This window comes from Triticum dicoccoides, chromosome 3B, assembly GCF_002162155.2.
Source record: "Triticum dicoccoides isolate Atlit2015 ecotype Zavitan chromosome 3B, WEW_v2.0, whole genome shotgun sequence".
Taxonomy (NCBI): Eukaryota; Viridiplantae; Streptophyta; class Magnoliopsida; order Poales; family Poaceae; genus Triticum; species Triticum dicoccoides.
In genome coordinates, this window is record NC_041385.1 from 555,556,440 (window position 1) to 555,567,410 (window position 10,971).

Consider the following 10,971-nt stretch of genomic DNA (forward strand, 5'->3'; position numbering starts at 1 on the left):
TTAGAAACGTCAAGGGTGATGACTCTGTGTTGGCTGTCAGGGTCCGGTAAGGAGATCTAGAACCGTGGAGTAGGGTGTTTGTGGACCAGCTCCAATAGGGTGGACTACGGTGTGGGTGAAGCGGATCTGAGGCCATGGACGAGGGCGTTGGTGAAGCTGCTCCGGTGGCTGTGTTCAGGATGGTGTCGACGATGCGGATCTGCGACCGTGGATGGGGCGTCCGAAGCTGCTCCTGTATGTTGGACGGGGGTGCGACGAAGCGGATCTGAGGCCGTGGACATGTGAGTTCGCAAAGCGGACCCGGTAGGGTTGAGAATTGTATAGGCGAAGCTACTCCGGTAGGGTTGACGATGGTGTTGGCGAAGCGGCTCCGGTAGGGTTGAGGAAGGTGTCGGCGAAGAGGATTAGAGGGCATCGACGGGGGAGTTGGTGGGGCGGCTCTGGGGGTGTGGACGAAGCGTCTCCGGTGGGGAGTACGAAGGAGTCGTTGCAGATGCGCTGTAGTTGACGAGAGTATGGGTGAAGTAGATCCGGCACCGTGGACAAGGCCAGCACTGAATGGGCTGTGGTACAATGGTGGATGAGCAGTCTACTTGTTTCTCGGGGAGGTAGGAGGGGTAGATGCGGCCGCAGAAGCAGATCCGGCAAGGTGGACGCCGCTAGCAGCGAATGGGCTCTGGTACGCTGGTGGATCAGCAGTCTAGGGATTCGAGAGGGGAGGGGTAGAAAGGCTGATGAAGTACGGACGACGTGATGTAAGATGCTCTGGTGATGTGGAGTTAGTCGTTTTTGCGGGAGGGGAGAGGAAATGGGGATGCCGTGTGGGGGGAACCGGAACTTACCAAAGCAGCCCCGACATATTATGTAGATGAGGGCGGTATTATAACTGTTGTTCTCTGCACGAAGGTCAAAAGGGAAATTTCGCATGCTAAAGACTAGGTGGCGGAAATTTTATAAGGAGGGGGGATTTTGCCGCCCGCGGGATCGTTCGTATCGAGTTTCAACTAATTTTAGACAGCGCTAGCAGGAAGGTCATGCGAGACTATGTACACAAGGCATGCGTCAATAGTTAATAACTGGTCTGAAGTCCACCCCAGAAAAAAAGACAATAACTTGGGATGATGCACTGATAACTTGGACGTTCATACGGGCGCGGCCAATCGTACGGGTGTACAGGTGCGTTCACAAAAAAAGGGATCAAACGCTCAGCCTATGTATTTCTCGTGTAAATAGATAACTTAGTGCCATTGGTTATTTACTTTAAACATAATGCATTGACGTGTTATTGTAGAGGCGCGCAAAAAGAAATGGATATTGTAGTCTGCTACTTAAAAGTGTTACCTCATAAGATTACATAGCATCCATTTCATAAATTGCATACCCGTTGAATTCATATATCAATATTACTTATATTACTTCATAATAGAACCTTAAATCGTCCAAGACTAATGAATTTGAATGCAAGACTAACAATGGTGCATGTACATGATAGCTACATTGGTTGTTTGAAGAAACATCACTGTAACTTTGGCATGCACAATTGAAAAGGATTATTTAGAAAGAAAATATATGATACGTGAGTGTCCAATCTTTATAGCGTTGAATCGATATTGTATCTTTGCCCATGATATGAAGAAGATATTGATTTATGTTCAAACGATGCACGTCCATGATCGCTAGATAGTGATACGTGAACGAATTGTGCAATCTCTCTTACATGCATACATATCTCATTTCTCCGTGGGCATCAGAATCACACACACGCACTTCGTGTATTTCTCTCCCTCCATCAAGGCTAGAATTCGTCTTTCTACCCCGTCCTACAAGTCTCTCACACAGAAACTATCGGATTTCGGGGTCCGGCAACCCGTGAGAGGTTCGAACACTGGGGTGTGTGCAGAGATCTCAACCTGCCCAGCCTGTCTACTCGTGATCCTCCCTAGCCTAGCGCACAAAGCTCACAGGGACACAAAGACACAGAGATTTATACTGGTTCAGGCCACCGTTGTGGTGTAATACCCTACTCCAGTGTGGTGTGGTGGATTGCCTCAAGGGGCTATGGATGAACTAGTACAAGGATGAACAAGCCTCAGGAGGTGAGGTGTTCTTGAGCTGATGTGGTTCTCTACTTGCTCTGATTTTTGGTCCCTTTCTATGGTGGTGGCTAAGTCCTATATATAGTGCCTTGGTCCTCCTCCCAAATATGAGCGGGAAGGGATTCCACAACGGCGGGATTCGAAAGGGGACAAGTAGTATAGTCTATCCTGACAAAAGTAGTCTTCGCCTGCAAAAAGCCCCTGGCCGTGACGCTGCGGTGGGCTCGGCGATGACCTCCGTCTTGCCGTCCTAGAAGTATTGGTCTCGTTGCACCAGAATGGAAACCTTTGGCTGTTTCCTCGGGACTCCACGCCTGTGGCTTGCCTCCCTTGCACCAAAGAGGAAATCTGCGCTCTGCGCCTGCTTGGCCTTGGTTGTCATGGCTCACGTCAGCTGAGCCTCATGAGGTAGCTGCATAGATCTCTCCGCCCCTCAGGAGCCCTCCTGAGGAGGCCAACTCCTTCAGGGGTCTTGGCATCGTCCGGCTTGCGAGGCTTGGCCCCTCGCGAGGGTCTTGCTATGTTGATGCCGAAGCTGGGCCGTACCACACCGTCGATGGAGCCACATGGTGGGCCACAGGCAGGCAGGACTGGATACCCCCAAGTCCAGGACACCGACAGTTGCCCCCGGGCCCAAGGCGCGCTCGAACTTGGCTTCCAGGCGAAGCCAAAGGGCAAGCACGGAGCACCACCGGCCCTAACCGCCTGGGGCCTTGATGACACATGGCGACTGATTAGACGTGGGTGACTCCGCTTCTCCACGCTGCATTGACAACTGCTCAACTTAACAACTGCATGCTGCATGCAGAATGGATCATCATTACTAGAAATCGTGGGAGGCCGACGATTTTACCTTCTCCAGGCTATAAATGTGCGAGCGGGTAGAGCCCCTGGCCCATTTCTCTTTCGTCTTGCTCTTGCTTGCTTCTTTCTCTCTTCGTCTTGCTCCCATGGCGCCGATTAGGAGGTTCTCTGCTGCAGAGAAGGGGAGGCTCCTAGGGAGGGGCCGGACCCTCCCCTGCCAAAGAAGCGACTCCACCTCCGTGACGATGCTAGCGCGAGGCGGGAGGTGGCCAGGCCTTGGCAATCGAGACCTCCGCCTGGCTTCCCCCTCTCCTTGTACGCCCGGGCGCAAGGTGAAGGCGCGCGCCACCAAGCGGCGCCTCGCGAAGTTGGCAGGGCCGCCATTGCCCTACCGGTCGCACCGCGGACCCACGCTGAGGGTAGCTCGCGCGAGTTCGTGGTGTGGGCAGTGATGTCTTCCGATACTTGGATCCGGTTCCCGTGGTTCTTCGCCAGCGAGCTGCCTCCGAGGGGACCGGTGGAGTTGTGGTTGCAGCATGCGGGGTGCAGCAGCCTGACCACCGGGGCTGAGGTCGAGTTGGTGTTGTCCGGAGATGTCTTCATGATGCGAGGATGGGGCAAGGTCGACCAGGCCTGCCGAGCGGAGGGAGCCCTGGCGATCCATTTCGAGTACGACGGCGTGGTCACCTTGTTCTTCAAGGTCTTCAACGAGTGGGGCGAGCGGCTGGAATGCTGCCCCTAAGAAGACAGCTCGAGGGACACCGTCATGGGCGCTGGATACGCCGTTGCCCCCTTCAGTGCTTATCGAGCAGCAGCGATGACTCCTAGGAATCCAACGATTCTCCTGAGCCCAGCGATTCTTCGGAGTCGAGCGACGACAACTACGTGCCGCCGAGCTCATGCCGAGGCTGAAATGCTGCTGCGGCGGCCACCAGGCGTCGTCAGCGACGCCGTAAGGCTCTGTAGTTCTTCCTCCTGCGCGAGATGAAAATCAGCCCCCATGGGGCTTGTAAGGACCAAGATGTATTCAGTAGTATTGTTGTTCCTTTTGACTTGGTAATGGACGCACGTATTCCAATCCAGCTGAGTCCCTCCCTTATCTCTTCCCTAGACAGCATGGTGCTCTATGCCGGCAGGACCCAGTCCCCAGGCAGGCTTCGGTCATTGCTAGTATGCCAGGTCGTGATGTCGTGGTCAAGGCTAGGAGGTGAGCAGCCCAAGGTTCGGTAAGAGCTCATGAGGCGCGATGCTCACGAGGTCCCCCTTGGCATGCAAGTAGCTGTGTAGAAAATCAAAAAGGGAAGTTGATGCTCCCAAGTGGAACCGCTAGGCGAGGCGAGTGGAACGAAACTGGCGCCATAGCGAGTCGAGACTTATCTTTTGCAGCCTGAGTCCACCGGAGGGGTAATGCTTGCCATCGCGCCTGTGGTGCCATCAGGTGCAGCCCGTCCTGGCCACCCTCCTGCCTCGCTCGCCAAGGTGCTCTACGTCCTCGGGACCCGGCCCTCGAGCAAGCTCAGCCGCCGCTGGTATGCCAGGTCGCGATGCCGTGGTCAAGGCCAGGGGGTGAGGGATGGAGAGCCAGTAGGAGCTCCCGAGACGTGGTGCTTGGGAGGCCCCCCTTTAACGTGCAAGCAACTCGCGAGGCTAGACAGTGGTTGTCTGGGCCGACCCTTGGCTCGTTGTGTGGACCTGCAGGTTAGGTGGCAAGGGAGGCAGAGAGCCCCAGGTATGTGAGACTGAGGCAGCGAGGACCCTGCGAGGTGGTGTATGCGAAGCGGGCCGCGAACCAGAGCTCGATCACCGGGTTTATCAGCATTGCAGAGACGGACCCGAGCACAAGCACTGTGTCTATGTGTGTGTTGTGCGGGAATGACATTAGTCAGACGCATCAGGGTCGTGAGGCGAAGGTCACGAGGTGACAATCATAGATAAATTCACGGAAACAAATAGATAATCCTGGTGAATGCAAAATGATACACGCCATAGGGACAGACCCACATGGCATGGGGATGATGCAGCCCGAGGGGGGCCCCCAAACTGAACGAACTAGGGAGATGTCACCTGATACCGTTGCTAAGGAGTTGTTGAAGTAGCCAAAAAGCACGTGCTGCTGAAGTTGTTCCTCATGAGCCGCTCCGATGCCGGGCCTCAGGAGGCTCGGGCGGACCGGAAGGCTCCTGAGAGTGATCCTCCATCTCCGCCCGGATCACCTGGCGTCTCGCCTCGTAGGCCACTTGAGCGTCCCTCATGCAGTGTTGGAACGCCTCAGCCGCGCCCGCCAGGCCGAAAGGCATGCATACGTAGCTGTGAGGCGGTCCCTCGCATCGGCAGACACGAGGCAGCCGCATGAGCTACCGAGATGTGGCCCTGTTGAGCCCAGGGATGTTGATGTAGACGTGGAACTCCTTACCCTCGCTAGGGCAGTGACCTCTGCCTCGCGGCAGGCAACGATCACCTTGCAGAACCCTTCCTTCCTGAATCTCCTCGATTGCCTCGCTGATGAACTCCTGAACGCCTGGTGCCTTCTCCTGGGAAGCGTGCTCTGAAGAGCGCCTCCACATGGTCCCCGAGCGCCGCCCTCGCGACATTGGCTAGGTCTGAGGCCCTTCAGTGGAGAGCCCCCGAGCCCAGCCTGAGAGGGGCGCCGGGCACGCCTTCCTTTGCGATAGGTGAAGGTGCCGCGTCTGGAGACGCGAGGCTCAGCGCTGCGTCCTCGAGTGATGCTTCCTCACGAGACCCTGGTTCAGCTGCATCTTCTTTGTCTTGGGGGCGACCTCAGGAGGGAGGACGCCATCTTCGTCTTCTCGGCTCTCAACTGCTGCAGCTTGGAAGGCGCGCTCGAGGGAGCACAGTGCATCCTTCTCTTGGCAGGCGACCGTGATGATGCCGCTGCTTCCTGGCATCCTCAGGATGTTGTAGCCGTGGTGCATGGCCGCCATGAACTTGGCCAGTGCTGGGTACCCAAGGATGGTGTTGTAGGGCAGGTGTATGTTTGCGATGTCGAAGTTGATGAGCTCGGTGTGGTAGTTGTTGCACTCTCTGAAGGCGACTGGGAGGCAAACCTACCCGATCGGGTGCGTTGATCCGTCGGTCACTCCTGAGAGTGGTTTGGTGGGGTGCAGCTGGTAGTATGGCACTTGGAGTCTGTCGAATGTCTGAACAGAGAGAACATTGAGCCCTGCTCCACCATAAATGAGTGTCTTGGTGACGGTTACATTGCTGATGACGAGGGAGCAGAGCATGGGGAGCACGCCAGTGGTGGCCGCGCACTTGAGCCGGTCTGAGGAGTCGAAGGTGATGGCGCACTTGGACCACTTGAGAGCGTGAGTTGCCTCAAGCTTGGGGAGCGCCGCATTGATCTTGCGCGCAAACTGCTTGAACACACGGTGAAAAGCTGGGGCTTGTGCACCGCCCAAGATGCAGGCGATGGCTCGCGGCTCCTGGAAGCCCCCAGCCCCTTCGTCCTGGTGGTGATCTTCGTTCCTTCTTGGTGGTGGAGGTAGAGGAGGCAAGGCCGCATTGCCCTGAGGGCGATCCTCACGAGGCTGCTCCCTCCAGTTGTCCTCGCGAGGCTAATCCTGCCAGCGGTCCTCATGAGGCTGGTCGCGCCACTCCTGACGGCGGTCGCATCCGTCCCAGCGTCCTCCACCTCGGCCACCTCCGTGACCGTAGCCCCGATTGTTGCGCCCGGGGCATCGACCGAGGCGCCCGTCACAAAGGGCCCTGAGCTCCTAGCAGTCGCTGGTGTTGTGGCTGTAGACGTTGTGGAAGGCGCAGAACGGCCGCTTGCCCTTGGATGACTTGGGGTGGTCGCAATCGCGCTTGGTCTCTAGCTCTGCCGCAAGCACGGCTGGCCAATTGTGCTTCGTGTCCTTCGTCTTGGTCTTCTTGTCTTCTGGGTCAGCATCAGGGAGCTCGAGGAGGGAGAGGCGTCCTTCCTCACCTCTCGCACACTTGTTCGCCATGTTGAACATCTCCAGAGCAGTGCAGAGGTCCTCGTGGATGACGAGCTCCTCCTTCATCTTGACGTCGCGGATGCCATTGGTGAACACAGAGATGATGGCCTTGTCCGACACCTTGGGAATCTTGAGGTGGACGTTGTTGAAGCACTGGATATACTTATGCAGGGTCTCGCTAGGCTGCTGCTTGACGTGGCGCAGGTCACCCGTGGCCGGAGGACGGTCGTGGGTGCCCTAGAAGTTGGCGATGAAGCGGTTGCGCATCTCCTCCCAAGAAGAAAACGACCCCTCGGTCAGGTTCAGGAGCCAAGAACGCGCGCCATCCTAGAGGGCCATTGGGAAACAGTTTGCCATGATCTTCTTGTTGCCGTTGGCCGCCTCGATGCTCAGCTCGTAGAGTTGTAGGAACTCAGCAGGGTCTGTTGTGACGTCATAGCATGGAGGCAGGTCAGGCTTGAACTTGCTTGGCCATACGATGTTGCGGAGCTCTGCAGTGAACGCATGGCATCCTTCTGTGTCCACCTGAGGCCGTCAAGGGGGCGGAATGTGGTCCTGGTGCACACGCACCGCCACCTCCTGTGGCGGCTCGCGAGCCTAGTGCTGGGGTGCTGGAAGCACGCGCGCTTCTCCTTGGGGGCGTTGAACCACCTAGCAGCTCACGTCGTCCCGAGCTGGCGTCAGGCGCTGCGGGTCGCGCCGTGGAGCCATGAGCCTTGGCTCGATGATGGCGCCCCCGGCTGGAGGCAGGGGAGGGGCCCCGTGCACGACGTTGCCCGCTGCAAGTGGGTGCTGAGGCAGCGAGGGAGCTGGCCCGTTGGAGCCCCCGTGCGCGACGCTGATGAGCTCGGCGATGCGCTCGATCCACTCCTCGTAGAGATCACCCACAGGAGGGTAGCAAAGGAGCTCCCGCACCGTGAGCAAAGTGGCCTGCGCGTCCACCTAGCAGCGGCGCGCGTGGAATGACGAAGCTACTGGAGTCAGGGACGGAGTAGCGGTGTGATAACCCGCAAGTATACAGGATAGTTGTAGCCTCTTTCGATAAGTAAGAGTGTCGAACCCAACGAGGAGCTAAAGGTAGAACAAATACTCTCTCAAGTCCTATCGGCCACTGATACAACTCTACGCACGCTTGACGTTTGCTCTACCTAGAACAGGTATGAAACTAGAAGTACTTTGTAGGTGTGATAGGATAGACTTGCAAGATAATAAAGAGCACGTAAATATAAACTAGGGGCTGTTTAGATAAAGAAGCAATAAAGTAAATATAAAAAGTGTGGAAAAGTGGTGGTAGGAGTTGTGGAATTGTCCCTAAGCAATTGACTATGTTACTAGACCGGTAATCACTATTGCAATTCTATTTGAGGGAGAGGCATAAGCTAACATACTTTCTCTTCTTGGATCATATGCACTTATGATTGGAACTCTAGCAAGCATCCGCAACTACTAAAGATTCATTAAGGTAAAACCCAACCATAGCATTAAAGTATCAAGTCCCCTTTGTCCCATACGCAACAATCCCCTTACTCGGGTTTGTGTTTCAGTCACTCACGCAACCCACTATAAGCGAATCATGAACGCATTGCAACACCCTACAGCGGGAATCCCTCACGCTTGCGCGACACAGAGGGCACAATAGGACAACACCAATAATAAAGCATGCAACTCAAACAAATCATAGCAATTCATCAATCACCGATAGGACAACGAAAATCTACTCAGACATCACAGGATGGCAACACATCATTGGAAAATAATATGAAGCATAAAGCACCATGTTCAAGTTGAGGGTACAGCGGGTTTCGGGAGAGTGGACCGCTGGATATAGATGGGGGAAGGTGAGGGAGGTGTTGATGAAGATGACGGCGGTGTTGGTGAAGATCGCGGTGATGATGATGGCCCCCAGCGGCGTTCCGGCGCCACCGGAAGCAAGGGGGAGAGAGCCCCCTTCTTCTTCTTCTTCCTTGACCTCCTCCCTAGATGGGAGTAGGGTTTCCCATCTGGTCCTTGGCTCCCATGGCGTGGAAGGGGCGAGAGCCCCTCTGATATTGGATCTATCTCTCTGTTTCTGCCTTCTCAGATTCTACTCCTACCGTTTCTTTTATATCTTGAGATCCGTAACTCCGATTGGGGTGAATCTTTCGCCTAGATTTTTCTCGTAAAATTAGCTTTCTTGCGGCAAAAGAAGAGCGTCAACCGCCTTACAGGTGGCCCACGAGAGTCCAGGGCGTGCCCCCCTATCTCGTGGCCACCCCGGACACTGTTTCGCGTTGATTCTTCCTCCGGAAAATCCCAAATATTCCAAAATAATTCTCCGTCCGTTTTTATCCCGTTTGGATTCCGTTTGATATTGCGTTTCTGCGAAACATAAAACATGCAACAAACAAGAACTGGCACTGGGCACTGGATCAATATGTTAGTCCCAAAAATAGTATAAAAAGTTGCCAAAAGTATATGAAAGTTGAAGAATATTGGCATGGAACAATCAAAAATTATAGATACGACAGAGACGTATCAGCATCCCCAAGCTTAATTCCTGCTCGTCCTCGAGTAGGTAAATGATAAAAAAGATAATTTTTGATGTGGCATGCTACCTAGCATAATCTTGATCATATGTATAATCATGGCATGAATATTAAGATGCGAGTGATTCAAAGCAATAGTCTATCATTTGACATAAAAAACAATAATACTTCGAGCGTGCTAATAAAGCAATCATGTCTTTTCAAAACAACAAGGCTAAAGCAAGCTTATCCCTACAAAATCATATAGTTTGGCCATGCTTCATTTTCGTCACACAAAATTCCCCCATCATGCACAACCCCGATGACAAGCCGAGAAATTGGTTCATACTTTTTAACGCGCTTCAGCTTTTTCAACCCTCACGCAATACATGAGCGCAAGCCATCGATATAGCACTGTAGGTGGAATAGAATATAATGATGGAGGTTATGTGGAGAACAAAAAAAAGAGAAAGTCTCACATCGACGCGGCTAATCAACGGGCTATGGAGATGCCCATCAATTGATGTCAATGCGAGGCGTAGGGATTGCCATGCAACGGATGCACTAAGAGCTATAAGTGTATGAAAGCTCAACAAAAGAAACTAAGTGGGTGTGCATCCAACTTGCTTGCTCATGAAGACCTAGGGCATTTGAGGAAGCCCATCGTTAGAATATACAAGCCAAGTTATATAATGAAAATTCCCACTAGTATATGAAAGTGATAACATAGGAGACTATCTATATGAAGAACATGGTGCTACTCTGAAGCACAAATGTGGAAAAAGGATAGTAACATTTCCCCTTTTCTTTTTCTTTTTTTCTCCTTTTTTTCTTTTTTTCTTTTTTTTCTTTTTGGGTGAGCTTCTTTGACCCCCCTTTTTTATTTAGGCTTCTTTGGCCTTTCCCTTTTTTTCTTTTTTTTCTTTTGGGGGGGGGGCAACGTTCTATAATGATGATCATCACACTTTTATTTACTTACAACTCGATATTACAACTCCATACTGGAACAAAGATATGACTCTATATGAATGCTTCCGGCGGTGTACCGGGATGTGCAATGATCTAGCGTAGCAATGACATCAAAAAACGGACAAGCCATGAAAACATCATGCTAGCTATCTTACGATCATGCAAAGCAATATGACAATGAATGCTCAAGTCATGTATATGATGATGATGTAAGTTGCATGGCAATATATCTCGGAATGGCTATGGAAATGCCATGATAGGTAGGTATGGTGGCTGTTTTGAGGAAGATATAAGGAGGCTTATGTGTGATAGAGCGTATCGTATCACGGGGTTTGGATGCACTGGTGAAGTTTGCGCCAACTCTCGAGGTGAGAAAGGGCAATGCACGGTACCGAAGAGGCTAGCAATGATGGAAAGGTAAACGTGTGTATAATCCATGGACTCACATTAGTCATAAAGAACTCGTATACTTATTGCAAAAGTTTATTAGCCCTCGAATCAAAGTACTACTACGCATGCCCCTAGGGGGATAGATTGGTAGGAAAAAACCATTGCTCGTCCCCAACCGCCACTCATAAGGAAGACAATCAAAGAAACACCCCATGCTTCAAATTTGTCACACAACGATTACCATACGTG